Source organism: Marmota marmota, unplaced genomic scaffold, assembly GCF_001458135.2.
Source record: "Marmota marmota marmota unplaced genomic scaffold, marMar, whole genome shotgun sequence".
Classification (NCBI taxonomy): domain Eukaryota; kingdom Metazoa; phylum Chordata; class Mammalia; order Rodentia; family Sciuridae; genus Marmota; species Marmota marmota.
In genome coordinates, this window is record NW_026000037.1 from 15,311,567 (window position 1) to 15,329,211 (window position 17,645).

At 42.8% G+C, this 17,645-nt stretch overlaps 1 protein-coding gene and 1 long non-coding RNA gene across 3 annotated transcripts in view; one reads left to right on the forward strand and one right to left on the reverse strand.

Annotated features, from left to right (window-relative positions):
• Maml3 (mastermind like transcriptional coactivator 3) overlaps positions 1-17,645 on the reverse strand; it is a 394,119-nt gene that overhangs the window by 191,830 nt on the left and 184,644 nt on the right. The window lies entirely within an intron of this gene.
• LOC125619352 lies at positions 6,087-14,357 on the forward strand. The gene is made up of 4 exons (XR_007350853.1): positions 6,087-6,666; positions 7,011-7,160; positions 10,199-10,282; positions 13,221-14,357. It is a non-coding gene; the product is annotated as an uncharacterized LOC125619352 (long non-coding RNA).

Below are 17,645 nucleotides of genomic sequence, written 5' to 3' on the forward strand. Positions count from 1 at the left end.
GGCGGAGTCACTGGGCTCCATCACTTCTAGGCTTCGGTAGACATTGCTGGGTAGTGTACGTATGGATGCTAACCGACCTGTGAACACAGAGCCACATTTCTGTATCTCTTGGAATACATGTGTGTGTGTGTGTGTATATATATATATATAAATATTTCATATAATATCACAGGTTCATTTGAGCCTTCCCTTTTCTATATTGATGTCTGGGACAGCCTCCTTTTAATTTATAAGTTAGTTACATTTAATAATGAGCTTCCAGGTGACTAAGGAAGGTAGATTACTGGAATCCAGGGCAACATAGCAAGACTCTTTCTCAGAAGAAGTAAGGGGCAGGAAAGTAGACCGCCCTCAGGCAGACAGAGAAGGGAAGGAGGGAATGATACCATCCCATCTCAGAGGGAGGCATCGAGTCTAGAGAACATCCTGTAGCTGCCCCTGACAGCTCCGGCCGTAATGGCTTCTCCTTAGCTAGGACAGCTGGTCATTGTCCCTGACAGCTTTAACTGCAACAGCTCTTCCTTAGTTACCTCTACCCCTAGCCCAAGTAATGGCTATTCACAAAATCCACCCCTACCCCAAGCACTTCCTTTTTTATCAACAAACCCTCACCCCCACCTTGTGCTAATAAAGGTTTAGAAATCACTTTTCTCTGGATTTGCTGAAGAAGACAAAATAGAGAGAGTTGATGGATCCCTTTCTGAATCCTGTATTTACACGTCATCCCACCAATCTCCAATAGAGACAAATCAAGCCCATAAAACCCCCAAGAGCGCAGGCACCTGTCGGTAACTGTGTCTTGGGACCCCTCCCTTTTAGAGAGCTCTGCTTTCTTTCTGTTACTCTAACAAATCCTGTCACTTTGCTCTCATGCTTCTATCTGTGGATTTCATCCTTCCAATTCGTGAGACAAAGAACCCACCCATCCATGTTCCTTGTTACAGTATTAATATAATAACAATCAGTTCCAAAGCCACAGTTTTAATCCCCCAAAGGTCTAAGTGTTGAAGACTTGGTCCCCAGTCCATGGTGCTATTGGGAGGTGATGGAAACTTTAGAAGACAAGGTAGAGTAGAAATAAGCTAGGCCATTGGGGCGTGCCTTTGAAGGGAATATGGGGACCCCAGGCCTTTCCTCGTTCTCTTTGCCTCTCAGTTGCCATGGGATAAGCAGTTACCTTTGCCCCATGCTCCCACCATGATGTGCTACATCACTACAGGTCCAACAAGCAATAGAGCCAACCAACCATGGACCAAAACCTCTGAAACTGTGAGCCAAAATAAACCTTTCCTCCTTATAAGTTGATTATCTCAAGTATTTTGTCACAGTGACAGAAAGCTGATCAACACACCATTCACTGATTAGTTTTGAAATGGGATGATTAATTTAGTGAATATTAATTTGGCATATTCCATGTTTAAGGCCCTGTACTCTGGGAAGACTCTGTGTAGAACACAGATGAATTTTAAGTCCTGCCCCCAGGTGGTTTATGGACCATACAAATAATACAGAGAGTAAGAAGTCTTAGGAGAAACAAACAAATTGCTGTGGACAGAGGAGGGAGAAACACATTCCTATTGAGGGAAGATGGAGGCGCTCCAGGCAGAGCTGTGGGTCTTTGAGGGTGTACAGTTATTTGGATCTTGAAAAGATTTGGGGACAGCATTCCTGGAAAGAAGATAGCATGAACAAAGGCATAGAGGGGAACAAAATACAGGTGAGGCAAGCAAAAGAGACAGAAAATCTGCCTATGGGTAGGGAACAGGGTCCCTGAAGGGAGCATGCCCAGGGCTGGTGCACAGAGCTCCAGAGGCAGCAGATTCTGGTAGAATTTGGGCTTCTTTGGGGGTGCCATAAAGAGCCCCTGAGTTTATGAGTAAAGAAATGACCTGCCTGGGGTGACATGGCAGGATCCAGTATGGAGGGGCATTTGATGGACAGGGAAGATCTTTGGAGGAGAAAGTGATATAGTTTAGGGGATCAGAGAGGGTCCAAATTGGGAGAGGGAACACAGGAATGGAGAGGAGGGGGGGGGTATATATATCTAAGCAGAATCAATGACACTTACCAACAACTTGATGTTGGCAAGGGAAGAATGATGGTAACTTCAGGATTCCAGGGGTATGTTAAAAACTGCCAGAGTGAAAAACTAGGAGATAAGAGGGTGGGAAAGCATCTGACAGCCCCCCAAGTGCAGATCTGGGATAAACCACTTCCCTGGTGACCCTTTCAGGGCTTTGTTATGAAGGAAAGAAAGGAGAGAAAAGTCAGACTTTATACCAAAAAATACCCTCACCTTTTAGCAGCAATGCTAAAGCTCTTGTAGGGTAGAAAACTACACTAAAATGCAACAGAAATTCCTAGATAGTAATGAAATTTAATTTACCCACAGTGGTGGTTAGCCACTGCCGCTGATAATCGCCACTCGGCGGCATTTTCTTTGAAGTTAGGTAGTTAGCACTCTCTAAACTAGAAATTGCCCACATTTTATCCATTACAACTTGGAGGATATTAAAACAGAGCCATATAACTCTAGTCTCCAGGGAGTTTTAGAACACTGAGGTTGGGATGAGACTTTCAGAGCTACTCTAGTAATGCTGTGTCACCCTTCAGATGGAATCGCTTATTCCCAGGGAACAGCTTAAACTCAAATACTCTGACGTCAATACAATCATGACAACACTTATTAGTGCATAATGTACAGGCCTAGAGTGCATTTTGGGGAAAATAGCTATCTTTCAAGTTCAAGAAGCAGCTACAAGTTGACTGCTGTTGTTACCATCTCTGTTTATGACATTCTTATCGGGTATGAGAGAAAAGTGCTAGATTTGTTCATCCGTTTCGTAACTATGTCACAGGCAGCCAGAAGCCTGGAAGGGGAGTGGGAAGCAAGTTATGTCAGGAAGAGTCTGAAGCTGTAGACCCCATGGTTATAAGGAAGCCTGGTTATAAGGATTCCCAGCCTTGCCCAAGCCAAGGCGCCCAAGTGGGAGTGGGTAGCACCCATGGTGGCACCCTACTCCTTCCTCTCTTCTGTCAGGTGAGCCGACTTCAAGTTTTACTTTGGACCAAGAGTCTCCTACCCACAAAGCTCTCACAGAACAAAGCTTCTAAAACAGTTCCTACACCAGACTTTCTTCTGAGTGAAATAGAGGTAATTTGAATCTTCAGAAAAGAAAATGAAAAGGAAATTTAATTATGCTCTTCAGGACATGAAAGTACCATGTGCAAGACGGAGGCTGATGACTTTTTTCTTACTCCAGTGAAGTCAAAAGAGTCACATTAAAAGAGAGGGTCACAATCTGTACAAAGAGTCTTGGTGACTGCGAGAGCTGTTCACTGCCAGAGCTTTGCATGGGCATCGCAAAGCGAAGGTGGTGGAGGATGGGAAGATAGGGAGGAGGTGCTGACACCCTGCTCCTGGGGGTCAGCACCCTCACAGATATCAGGCAGCAGTTCCTCCAGGAATCCAGTCCCTCATGACAAAGATGCCACATTAAAAAAAAAAAAAATCCTTATAAATTAAAGGGAGCAGCATTGGCAGGTATAAAGGGTCAGTTACAAGCTCTGAAACACACACCGAAAAACAGGCAAAAAACTAGGCAGCAAGCAGTGTGGTCGGCTGTGTCCTGCTCCGGCCCCTCCCCTTGGTGCCCACTGCCCCTGCATCCAGCACCCTCTTCTTAGTCCCTTTATCTTACATGTAAGTGGGGAGAAATGCGACCCTGGACATTTATGCTTATTTATTGATGAATTACGTTATCATGTTACCAACTGAGCCCATGATTTTTTTTAAGTTTCCAATTAAGGAACTGAAGCCCATGCCAATTGCTGGAGGAACCTCAAACCTGGGCCAGCAGGCTGTGAGAACTGCCAGGGGTCAGAGAGCAGCTAACGATCACATATTTTAGTTTTCTAAAAAAGAGGTAAAAGATGCAGGAGAGAAGAATGAGCTGCTCTCTTCTTTCTCCTGGGAGGACCCAGGCTCTGGCTCTCATGTCCCTAGCTGTTGTAAAGGAACCTTTGCTTTCAGCAGGACCCGGTTTGCAAAGAGCCGTGCTCAGTGAAAACGCTCCATCCCCAAAATGACAAAGAGTCTCCAGAGGGTGACAGCAGAGTCTTCAACCAAGTTGCAGACCCAGCGGCCACAGGGCTTCGATGCTGTGCCTGGGCGCTCTTTCTCTTTGGTCCCCCTCCTCTGGCTACCCAGTTCATCCTTCCCTAACCCTTCACGGCTTGAGAGATGCGCGGCCCCAGCCATCTATGGGTCTTACACGAAAATCAACCAACATGTTTCAAACGCTGCTAGAACACCGGGTTCCCTCGGCCTTTTCTCCTTCCCTTCTCCTGGCTAGAATGGCGACATTTATCAAAACACCCTCGTGCTCTTTAAATCCCACCTAACTGGGGTTTTATGCTTTCATAGGCTGTCTCATGCTCTGGAACGTGTCTGCAGGTCTCCTCTACTGTTTTTCTACTCGACTAGAGCTCCTGACACTAGAGTGGGCCTACTGAATACTCCTCTCTATCCAGAGCCTCACCCCCTCTGCCTACCTCTCTTTACCTCGTCTCCCCTTTAGTCACCCAGTTCTGGGATCACTTTCTCAAGAGGAAAGAGAAGTCTTGAAAAGAAATTTAGAATAATTTCATGACTTGCATAATACTCTGAATAGTTTTTTGCCTGACTTTCTTTGCCCATATTTAGGTGAGAAAAATAGGTAAATAAGAAGTACTTGCTTCTTATTTCTTACAGTGGGACACAAACTTTATCCTAGTCTCAGATTTTTCTTGCTTGGTGTACACTTTAGTTCCTCCCTGGCTGATAAGTTTTTGTTATCTTGGATTTTTTTTTTTTAAATTTCTCCTTCTAATTCAGACTAAGTGGAATTGGAAGGATGTCATTAAGTGAGAAAAAATTATAAAATACTTTAAGAGAAATTTAGGTCCATTGATCTCAAGATTAGGCAGAACCTCAAGCTAAGGTTGACCAAATGTTGCTTAGTTAATAGGGACCAGGAGTCAGTTAAGTGCTTTAATAAATAGATAAGGCTTATTTGTAATTAGTATATTGATTGTTTACATATAAACGAGCATTTCTAAAGTGCTCGAGGGGAGCTCAGAACAGCTTGTTAGGGGCTTTAAATACCCACCTCACAGATCAATTATTTCAGTACAAATAGACACTGTCTTCCAATCCTGTCTTTGCTGGAACCACTGAAAATTCCAAATAAGCATAGATAACTGATAAATCTTTATTAGTAGAAAATGTCATCAAAGTCCCTCTTCTGACTCTTTGAAATTTCTCTGCAAACCTAGGGAAATGGATGCCTTTAGCAGTGGCAGCAGAACCTAAAAGTCAGGGACGTGGAAGAGATGAGCCTTGTGTGGAGGTCTGTGTAGGAGGAAATGACTGCGAGGAAACTGAGATGGTGAGAAAGAAAGAAAAGAAGAAGGCTAGGAGGAAGGAAGGAGGGAGGAGCTAAGGGTGGGAGGGAGGGAGAGCGGAGGGAGGAAGGAAGGAGCACACAGAGACAGACCTCTCCACACACGGCTAAGACAGATGACAGAATGACCAGGTGACCCCCAGGAGGGAGCAGTTTGTCCCTGGAGACCTCCTGGTTGGCTTTTTCTGGGCAGGCCCAGCCCATAGCATTGGGGAGCGTGAACCTCTTTGTCCTCTGAGATGAAGAGACTCAGTGCTCACTGCTTACTCTGGAGCTTGCTGCCAGGGACCGGCTACAACTCCCCACACCCCAACAGGAGCAGGGAGTAGGGCTCTGGGAGGGGATACCTAGGGGCCAGGGGGGGACACAGCCCACTCGGCACACTCAGGAGCCTCCCTTCTGGAGCATGTGCGTGGCCTTAAATGCTTCTGTTTCTTCACTGAGGCCGAACCACTGAAGGGCCTTTCCCTGGGGTGCCCAGGGCCTTGAAGTGGAGAGAGCTGGAAGCGGTTGCGCTCACTGCTCGGCCCAGTGCCAGCGACAGGGTGGAGTGTGTCACACGCCTTTGATGTTCTCAGTCAGGACAGCCTCTGCCTGCTGAATATTTATTTAATCCAATTTGGCCAATCAAACTTCAGGTCTAATGAGTGATTACAGTAACAGGCAAGCTCTTGACCCAGAGTGCCCTTCTACTTCCTGAGGTCAGCCTGGGCTTTGTTTGAAAACAAGCACAGCGGGGAGTAGAGAACCCTGAAAAAGGCGAGTGTGGGTGAGCATGTGTGCCTGAGTTTGTGGACATGTGAGTGTGTGAACATGCGACTGTATGTGTGAATGTGAGTGTGTGTGAATACATGTATGACGGTGTGTGTGAATGTGTCAGGATGTAAACACACGTGCATGTGACTATGTGTTTGTGTGTGTGATTTGCACGTGCGATTGTATGACTTGAGTGTGTGAGGTGTGCCTGAGTGTGTGCCTGGGTGCATGCGGCTGAGCGGGTATGACCATGAGGTCTGCTGAGGGTCACTCAGGAGGAGGAAATGAAGGACAGGAAGCCGGGAAGGAGAGGCTGGCAAAGACGTGCCTCTTCCCTCAGCTGGAAATGCAGATGACGGTGGAGCAGGAGCAGCCAGGAACCAGGCTGCGCAGTGGTGATGTCATCCTCCATTAATCAGGAGGCAGATGCTCCCGCCCTTGTGCTCCACCATCTCCCAGGAAGAGGGTGAGAAGCTGACCCCGCCGGCTCTTGGGCTCTCCTATTTCTACCTCCACTGAAAGAGGAATAGGAACCACGTGGCTTCCTCCACCCCTGGCTTCAAAGCATGTGCAGCAGGGACCTCAGCTTCCTAGCGGGAGCAGTCTCGAGGGGGTGGGGAGCCAAACCCACTGCATTCTTCCCCACTGCCGCGGGAATCTGGTGGGCTGCCCACGATGTTTTTTCCTAAAACCTCTTTGCCCTAACAACACTTTGTAAGAACAGGGAACGCAGGACACTCTGCTGGGAGAAAATAAACCCCAAGGCATACAGTGATCATCTGCTTGAATCTTGTGCCTGTTTCGTTTCAGCAAAGCCAGGTTCCCTGAGCATCCCGGCCCTATCTACAGCATGGGCATTTCCACAAGAGTGTGACCCTGTTCAGTGTAAGATCTCTGCTTTGCCAGCTGCGGAAGTCCTGCACCACCACATACGGCTGCCCATTGCCACTCCATCAGAAGGTACTGATCATCCGTTTACGGCTGTCCTGGGCTGCCCACCACCCCTTCCCCTTCTGTGGCAGGACACACAGCGCAGCAGACTTCTCAGGGAACTCAGCCTTCCAGGCAGATGCAGTTACATGGCAACCATAAAGACACCTTTTTCTTTTTCTTTCTTTTTTTTTTTGGACCGATATTCTATTAATCCTTACAAGTGTATTAGTTCTGACTTGCAGCAATCCATCAGCTGTAAGTGCAATAAATGATGCTTGGAAATGAATACCCACATTTCAACAGAGATGGTTTTACATATTAAATTATCTTTAAAGTTATAAATAAATAACATACGTGAAATAGATTTAAGCAATAAACATATGTTTGGCAAACAATACTAAGTTTAAAATTCAGCAAGCTAGAGATATTTTGGCAATATCTTGTTAATAGGCCCTTCAGTGCCTGATCTGCTTCTCTTCCTTGGTAAAATCATACATCCATCATATCAAATATGGTTGCTCCTTTCTTAGAAAAAATAGTGCTTTCTCTCTCGAATACTTATTCTCAATGCTTCAGCTTTCCTAGGTTGTTGCTGAGGATCTTTTTTTTTAAATTTTATTTTATTTCTATGCTTTCTAGTATTTATTTTTTCTCCAGCTTTCGTGAAGTATTTTTGACCAATAAAAACTGTACATGTTGAGGTGTACAGCATGCTATTTTGATAAATGTATAACATTGAAAATGACAACCACAATCAAGCTAATGAACATAGCCATGACCTCACATAGTTACCACTTTTTGGTGTGCGTAGTTGAAACTGTTAAGATCTACCCTCTTAGCAATTTTCAATTATACAATTCAGTATTATTGGTTACAGTTACCACGTCCTCTGTTAGACCTCCAGGATTAATGTATCCTGTAAAACTGAATTTTTACCCTTTGGCCAACACTGCAACATTTTTTCCTGCTCCCAGGCCCTTTCAACCACCAGTCTACTCTTTGCTTCTATGGGTTCAAGTTTTTTCGATGCCTCATATAAATGAGATCACGCGGCATCTGTTTTTCTGTGCCTGACTTAACGTCACTTAGTATGATGTCCTCCAAGTTCACCCAAATCTTTGCAAATATTAAAAACCTTCATTTTAAAAACTTCTGTATAATCTCTGTGTGTGTGTGTGTGTGTGTGTGTGTGTGTGTGTGTGTGTATGCATACCAGATTTTTAAATCCATTTGTCGATGGACACTTCAATTGATTCCATTTCTTGGCTATTGTGAAATAGTGCTGCCGCAAACATGGGTGTGCAGATGTCTCTCTGAGATACTGACTTCATATCCTTTGGATATATACCCAGAAAGGGAATTGCCGGATCATATGGTAGTTCTATTTTTAATGTTTTGAGGACCCTCCATCCTGTTTTCCATAATGGCTGTACTAATTTACATTCCCACCAATGTTGTTTTAAAATAATAATTAAGAGATTTTCTATGGTATCTTCATTTGATTTTGCTTCTTCCTCTCTCCCACCCCTGCCCCACAGAGTCCCTTGAATAGCTTTGAAAAAGTGGTTCCCTTAAAGGAAGTCTTGTTTAAATCACATCTTCAGTAGATGTTTTCAAGGACCAACACCATTAGCAATTCATCTTGCTTGTGGGAGCTCACAGTCTGGCTTTAGGAGCCAAGAGTTTCTGTTTTTGTTGTGTTGTGATATGAAAGCAAGGGGGAGTCAAATTTCAAACAACTGTATCACATTATCACCCAAAAATAAGTAAAAAAAAAATAGCTGTTTATTTTTGGTTTTGTTTTTTCAAATGGAGAAAGAGAAAGAAAGAGCCTGCAGTGTTGTTTGCTAACTTGTTTTTTCTCAATAGCTAAATTCTCTAAAAGAGACACGCAAATGAAAAGTTTTATAGCAATGTTCTTTTTTTCAGTAATGAATTAAGTCTGTGTAATTTCATCAGATTTTTCCCCTCGTGGAAATGCAATTATTGCACTCTTGTTTCCTACAACTAAACCCTTTTTTTCATGATTAACCTCACTCATGTTTTTAATGTACAACAAAATGCCACAAGATTCATGCCGGTGACAATTTAAAGTGAATTAAGGGTTAATGACACGGGTGTGGTCTGGTCTAGTCTGATTATAAATAAATAACATACGTGAAATAGATTCAAGCAATCAACATAGACTCGGGTCCCGTGATCTACCGAGGGGCATTTTGTTACTTAACCTCAAAGGCGACAAGGCTGGAACCCCACTTTTTGCCAGCCACTCCTCCGGCGCCTTTGGTCCTTTTCTAACATCTCTTCTTCCTATGCCTCTCTGCACACAGACCTGCTTTCGGCTTGTGAATGTAGGAAAACTGTATCCATAAATTACATCACACCTTGCTGCCAGCATTGCAATTTCTCCAGACTTCAAAACTTCACAAACCAGACAGATCAAGATGCAAAGAGTTGCATTCGGTGTCCCTGCTGGATTCTGAGGCTGCAGAGACAAGCACTGATTTAGTGTCTGTCTGCCAGGTGGACGAACAGCTCTGATAACACCCGACCAGAGCTCCCGGTTCGCCTGTCTCCCATGCCAGCACTGACATCCCTACCAAATCTGGTCGTCAGGGGTGTTGGGTGGGGCCCCCTAGGCTGAGAGATTTCATTACAGGCATATTCTGAAATGGTAATAGCAAAAATTTGGAACTGCACTTGGTTTGGGGTAGATACTAAATTCCACAGATGGGGATGGGGCAGGAATGGGCATTTAGTAGATTGCAAGTGATAGAGACCTAGTGACCTACTAGCACCAACTCCTTCAGTTTTCAGAAAAGAACCCTACAAGGTAGTCATGCAGTGATTTGCTCAAGATCACAATGCCCATCTGAAGCAAGCTAGGGCCCGAACCAGGGTCCACTATTAGTTAGTAAGGCTTCTTACAAAGATAATTCCAGCCAACTTCAGATCAAATGATCACAAAATATAATGATGTTCTAATACATAGGCTCATATTGCATTAGAACAGGACATACCGTTAACAGTCATGACATAATGGCATGATTTCATTTTGCCTCCAGGGTTACACAAGGATGGAGTTAAAATTCTAAATTAGAATGAGAATGGATACTTGGAGTCAACAGAAGCCATCTTTTCTCTGAAAGGTAATTTCAATACATGTAGTCTATATATTGTAATTAAAATAATTATTTTGATTTTATTGGCCAGTGGTGTTCACAGAAACTACCCAGTGCACAAACACCTCTAGATAGACATAAACCCACCAAATATATGATGTAGGATACCAAATATATGTGTCCTTCCCAGACACAATTCCGCTAATAACTCCCCCCTCCCTTCATGTGCATCGAGGCTGAGACAGAGGGGCCAGCAGTCATTCCTCCCCTCTCCACGCACCATGAGGACTGGCTGTCCACTGAAGTCTGCCTGCAAATGGCATCACCTTGCCCCTTGGCAGACGCTCCACATCTTTTCTGAGGAACACCCAGAGCCCATCCCTGTTTCTTCACATGTCTCTTTTGTCCCTGGTGCCACCTCTTCAGTGTGTGTGTTCCTTTTTCCCTGCCACTGACCTGCCTGAAGTTCCCTCACCTCTCTTTTCTTTTCTTTTCTTTTCTTTCCTTCCTTCCTTCCTTCCTTCCTTCCTTCCTTCCTTCCTTCCTTCCTTCCTTTCTTTTTTTTTTGTACCAGGGATTGAACTCAGAGGCATTTAGCCACTGAGTACATCCCCAGTCCTTTTGATTTTTTATTTAAAGACAGGGTCTTGCTAAGTTGCTGAGGATCTCGATAAGTTGCCCATGTTGGCCTTGAACTCTGATCCTCCTGCTTCAGCCTCCTGAGTCTCTGGGATTACAGGCTTGTACCACCACACGCTGCTCCCCTCTCTCTTGTATAAACTGTTTTTCAAAAGCATTTCTCTTTATCCTTGACAAAGATATCGGAATTAGCATCTTCACACACACCTCTAGACATCATTAAGTCCCTCGGGAAACTTCTGTGGCTCTCCATGGCTGAGTAAAGTTCAAATTTCTTTTTACCATGTTTCAATTTCTCTATAAGATGGGTCAATCTGGTTGATCACGTCCAGCCCAATCCTCAGGACGCTCCCACCTTGTACCTTTGTGCTGACCTTTGTGCCCAGATGGATGCCCTTTTCACTCATTGCCATCTTCCTCCCCAGCCCCCTCATCCCTGGTCAAAACTCTCTCTATTCTTCAAAGTCCAACTGCAAAGCCACACACTCAACTGTGCTTCTCCAAACCCCTGAGTTCAAGTTTACTCTCTTGTGCCCTGTCCTTCTACAGTGCCTTGTTAAGACCTCCAATGAGAGCACTTTTCTCCATTAAACTATAAATGCCTGAGGGGTAGGAGACCTCCTGCATCTCTGGACAAGTCACTGGCACACTGCTTTGTGTGTAATCTCAGTAAACTTTTGCTGGATTGAATCTTGTACGCTCTGCATGCAGGTTAGCGCTCTCATTGCCCAGCCTGCCATAGCTCTGCATTGTCTGGAATCGGGTTTCCCAGGCATTCTTACAATCCCCCTTTCTCACCCCTCCACCCCTAATGCTGCTGTGATTGCTGCAATTAAGTCGACAGGAACAGCTTTTACTTGTATCGGGGCAGCTCATTTTCTCCACATTTGGCCTACCCAATCTATGTCATAGTTGTGCACCTTCTAAAGATTTGCTAGGGCCCTTCTAGTAAGGAGCGGTTAGAATCTGTACTCACCCACTTCCCTGCTATGTGACTTTGTGCAAGGTGCTTAACTGCTCTCAGTCATGGTTTCCTCACCTGTAAAATGGGATAATAATTCCCCAGTTGTAAGGATTACAGTGGCAGTCATCTCTGACCTAAAGAAGGCATTCAGTAACATACATCAGTGTGTGGTGTATGTTAGACCAGGTCAAGGTGAGTGATCTGTAAGGGAGGCAAACTGTGACACTTCTTAGCTGCTTTACCAATGAGTCCTTAGACCCATCTCCAAGGTTGGTTTCTCCCCAGCACACTGGTTTCCTGAGTTTCTTCACACGGGGGCCATTACTTCTCCCTCTTCTCAATGGGCACACATCACCCTTCACTTTAGGAACACGGCACAGCACCACTCAGATTCTATATTGCCATGTTCCAGCAGGCACAGATAATTCCAGGGAGTTGCTGTTTATTAAGATTTACTTGCATAACTTAGGAGTTTTGATAAATTCACAGACTTTTTTACTAATGATATTGTCTTATAAGCTATGATAAATATAGACCACGAGTGATGCTGATGAATGGGTTGGATCTCACAATTGTGTTCGTTCATTTCACAATCATAAATTAAAATGTTCTCTCCTCCTACTATGTCGATTTGATCTAAGTTTCATTATGACAACATAATATTCTCTTAGTTTTCATAAAAACATGCTGGCTTTTTAATTTTGTTTTCTGCCTCTAGATGTAGCTGTATATGATTGGCAACATGTGCTTCCCAGATTACAGAATTTGGTAATAAGTTATATTTAGACGATCTTTGAAAATTCTTTTCAGGGTAGAAGATTTTTCTAGCTTAAATAGTGTATGTGTTTTGCCCTTGGTTTCCCTGCAAAATTATGAAGATTCTGCAAAAATGATCCACTGACTTATAAATATGTATCACCGTAAGTTTCTGAAACAAAGCCATCAACATATGGAGGTAGGTTGAGGCCTAGGTGTGAGCTTTCAGTCATACTTATGTTGGTTAGAAGTTTTCTCCCCAGTGATCGTGCTGTAGCTTAATTCTGGTACATAAAACTAGGGTACCAGTTGACAATTGAAATTTGTTGTTGGTACTGGTGTTGGAGTCTTTCTTTATGGCTGGGGGAAGAATTAGGGCAGTAAGAAAGACAGTAAGGATCAGACCTCAACTAAGGCACGGTTCTTTTCTGTGCACAGGTGTGTGCCGCATGCATGTGTGTGTGTTTAGGGGGTGATACACGCACAGCCTTGCTTGGGGCAAGACAGAGCGGTGATCAGCTCTGGCCCTTTGGTCTACGATGCTCTTATATTTCAGTTTGACTACAAATAACTGAATAAATGACCCAACCTATTATTTTATGTCAGAAACCTTTAATACAGAAACAAAGAGCCATAATATCCAGGAGAACACAACCCAGAGGATTTCAGGACTTCTTTAGTAGCCAAGCTCAAGAGATGCCAGAGTCCATGCTGCTTACAGTGAGTGCTCTTTTATGAAGGCTGAAGAACACAGCCTTGCTAGTTCCTGTCCCCTGTCCTGCTGCAGACACGCGGTGGCCTGGAACCCCTCGTGATTACTGAAGGAAGCTCCCCGTGATTAATCTGGACATAACACTGTCTAGACGAACCAAAGCAGACACCTTATCTGAGAGCCACCACCCTGTGACCATGGCATGAGCTCACTGTCCCCTTCTGTCTTAGGCTCTCTCTCACTTAAATCACTCATCAAAAAGTTGATTTAAACTAACATTAAATAAGACACAATTTCATTAATTTTTTTCTTACCAAATATGCCCTTGTGGTATATACTCCTGATATTAGTTACAGAGACCTCAGGTTTGTGCTTTTCCATATAAAGAAGGTACATATTCTATGTATAAACTGTGTAGAAACACATGTTCGAGCAGTTACATTAGAAAACTGAATTGTGATTTGACCATTGTATCTCCCAAAGCTGAATAAAGCAACTCTCTGTGACATCACAGAGACAAAACGTTTTCAGCTTGACAGGTTAATTTAGGCAACATTTTGTGTTCTGCTTTATTAGATAACCAGCATAACTCAAAACAACTGATATTGAATTTTTGCCAAGATATAATGTTGATATAAGCCTGTTGGTATTTTGGATCCGTTTTCTCTAACAAAACACAAAAAATTTCAACAAATATATAAAATCAAAATTTATTTTGTTTATGTATTAGAAATGGGGTGCTGACAAACTGGGAAAGAATGTCTCACCAAATAAAAAGATTCTTCCAACATGAAAAAAGCTAAAATATAAGGTTGTTTTCAATAGTGCCTTCTCCCTCTAATCACAAAACTTTAACGGGTAGAGAGCTGCTTCTCTTGTAGGGAGGGGAAAAAATCATATATTCTTTACAGCATTCAAATGTGAAAGAAGATACTGGAGACAGGTCATATCAACAGGAAAGAGAGTAAAGAGGTCCCAGGTTTGTGGGGACCTGGAGACAGGCTGGAGGTGGGGGAGGGGCAGTTCATACATGGCCTGGGGCTAGAAAAGTAAAATACCCATGCTTTGAAAAGAGAGAAAAGAAGAGGTACAGGAGGAACTAAGCATTAAGGAGGAAGAATAGGGCGCCACTGTAATTTGAACCCTGGGGAGGGAGGCAACCAGGAGGCTTAAGGAGCAACCCCTATTGCTGCATTCCTGGAATTCTAGAGGGGGCCTGCTTTGGATTCAAGCCATGATGTAGGGGGTGATTTTGGCTAAAACCCAAATAGAAAGAACCAGAATGAGATGTGCATCAGCTTGGGTCCCACACCTACTGCAATGAGTGTATGGGATTTTCTTATATGAAATATGTACAGCGGAGATCCTCTTGCAATGGCAGGTTTTATATGCTACATAAGCACAATCTGTTCATTATCCACTATACAAAGTCTGGACTACCATGAGATACTGTAAGGTGAGGCTGTAGGCTCAAGGACAAAAGTTTAAAGAAATGATTCCACTCTCCCCAACCCCAACAAGCCTGGCTCTAGAAAGGTGCAAAGAAGTTTCTAGAAAGTCCTCCCTTTCTCCTTATTGACCTGGGCTACTGAGGAAAGAAGCTTCTTGCCTTTTAAATTCTAGGCTCTTGATTCAGAGTGAATTATTCCAAAGCCAACAACTCTTCCTATTCCTGCAGACTATTTGAATAACCATTTTATTTGCATCTGAGGAATTCACACGTTTAAATATCTCCAGCAGTACAGTGATGTGTTTTCATCTAAACCTTGTTACAAAACATTTTTTAAAAATATATTAATCCCTAAACCTTAAAGTCTCATATTTGGTTTTAGGGATAGGTGAGTGATGAATGCCAGTTCTTTTTTTGTTGTTTGGTTTTTTAATAGCCAAACATTTATACTTAATACTAAAACCAAAACCACAGACAAAGCAGCATATTTCATACCACTCTGTACTCTTTCAAATATAACTTAACAGTCAAAGCTTCAATTGCACAAATATATTTAAATATCAACAAATCATACTTATCCTCCCCTCTGTCATATGACATTGAATTGGTAGGCTTCCCACTTGGGGATTCACAAACTTTGTTTCACTGAGTTTTAAGCAGCCTGTTGAAGGATCGATACTTAATAAATGTTTTCTCCAAGGCAACCCCCTCCCCCGCACACACAATTAATACAACTTTATTTAAATTGTTGAAATGTTGAGTTCCTCCTGGTCATGGCTGTGCCAGCAGCACTTCATCTATTTATCCACATACATAACATGAAAGCAGTTATTTAGGCAGTGGTTTTAATAAGTCACTTAGGAAACAAACAAAAATGCAAGGTGAAGGAGCTGGCACAGTCTGCCCTGCACACCTCCTGGGCCTGATGAACTACCTTCTATTTTAGCACCAGACATCTTCTAATGAGAAAATGTTAAGTTTTCCCCCATGGTACCATGGTAGAATGGAAAAAAGCAACAAACCTTGAGAATAAAACCCTCCCCCAAAGGTGAGCTTATAAACGGTTTTATCTTTCTAGTTCCATCTTGATTTGTTTTGAATTAATCACTCAATACACATAATCCTGAAAATGTGCCTGTGCAAGGTATGGTAAAGTCTTATATCCAGAAACTCAAGATAATATATGCATCAGCTTCATCATAATAGTGGTTTCTGAAAGCGAGAAGTTTATTAATTATCTCGACAAACCATCCAGGCTGATGCTTTCAGGCTCAGGGAATGTTGGCTTGAGCAAATTTTCATGGTTGATCTGAAGGAGTTAAGCCTAGAAGCAAATACTTTTCAGTCTGTGTAATGAGCCTGACAATGTGAATAATCTCAATGCAATAATTTTGCGGATGCTAAACACACAGGTATGGGCAAATATACAAAGGTAGCCCCCTAGTAGCCAAGAAATAACCATACCACACACATAACTGGTAATTCTAGAGGTCACATAATAAATAATTCTGATTTTTTAAGGACAAGTCTCCATGCTTGAAAAAATTATTTCCAGAAGAATAATTAATATATTATTTAAGTAAAGATCAAAATGAAAGCCTCCTAAATAGCCCAGATCACATTCCTGATTGTATAAGTAAATAAATATAAATTTGTATGGAAAAGCTAAAACAGATTAAAATATGCTTCCTGGTCTCAGGGAGGTTATCAGTTCATTGAGGGTCAAGAAATAACTACACTTTTTAAACTACCTTACATCAACTCCTATTGATATTTCAGAAGGAAAACTAAGAAATAGCACACAAACCTCTCCACACACACACACACACACACACACACACACACACTTTACAAAAGCAAAGTTTGCAACATGCTATAATTAAGCTCACATTCTGACAGTAAAAACACAAAGTTTTATTCTAAATATAGAGGAAGACTCTGAATTGTGCAACCACTCTGTTGTTTTTTTAACATTAGTCATTGATACAGCAGTGTTGCCTTTGCATAAGAAAATGAGTCTTTCTGAAAAATACGCTTACAGTAGACATGAAAATTGTGAAAATTGTACTGCTTTATTTCTTCATTTTGCATGGAGATTTTTCTTCAAATCTCTGGGACACTGGATCCCTGCCTCCTCCTCTTCATGGCTCTAAACCATTTTGTTTAAATGGCATTTTCCTTCTTGCTGTCAAGGTTGAAGAGTGCTGCTGACTACGCTTACATGGACGCCTATCTGTAGCCTAGTTTCTAGACCTCAGCGTTCTACGAGGGCCGACCCCAGCCTCCTCCTGAGATGATGTTTGTCCATGGAAGACAAGCTACACACTCTAAAATAGTGGCATGAAAATTACATTTCCCAGATATCAGATTGGACTCAGCACTACTTAATAGAAGAATTATTTACCTGAGCCCAGCTCAACCCACGCCCACAAAGCACTTAAAGTCCTTAGTGCAAAGTAGGGCTGATTGTAACTTATGGGACATAAAGAAAGTCCTTAGAGAGTGGCTGTTAAGAGTTTGGGCTTTTGTATTCCTGCCACCTGGAATCTACCATGGGCCAGCTACCTGGACCAAGTTAACTTCTCCAAGCCACAATGTCCTCAAATGGAAAATAATGATGATTATGGGTATGCAACTTGGTTGGATTATTTTTCAAGATGACATGTGATGGTACATATAAAAGAGTTAAAATAGTGCCTTGGACACGGAAGAACTCAAACATAACTAGCACTATTTTTAAATTAGGATTTTTACAAGAATAAAAGCTTCTGCTTTGCACCAAATATCAAACAGAGGTACACCAAACAAGCCCCATGGAGAAAACCCCCAACAATTTACAAAGGGAAATTAGGTATATAGGAAGCAAACC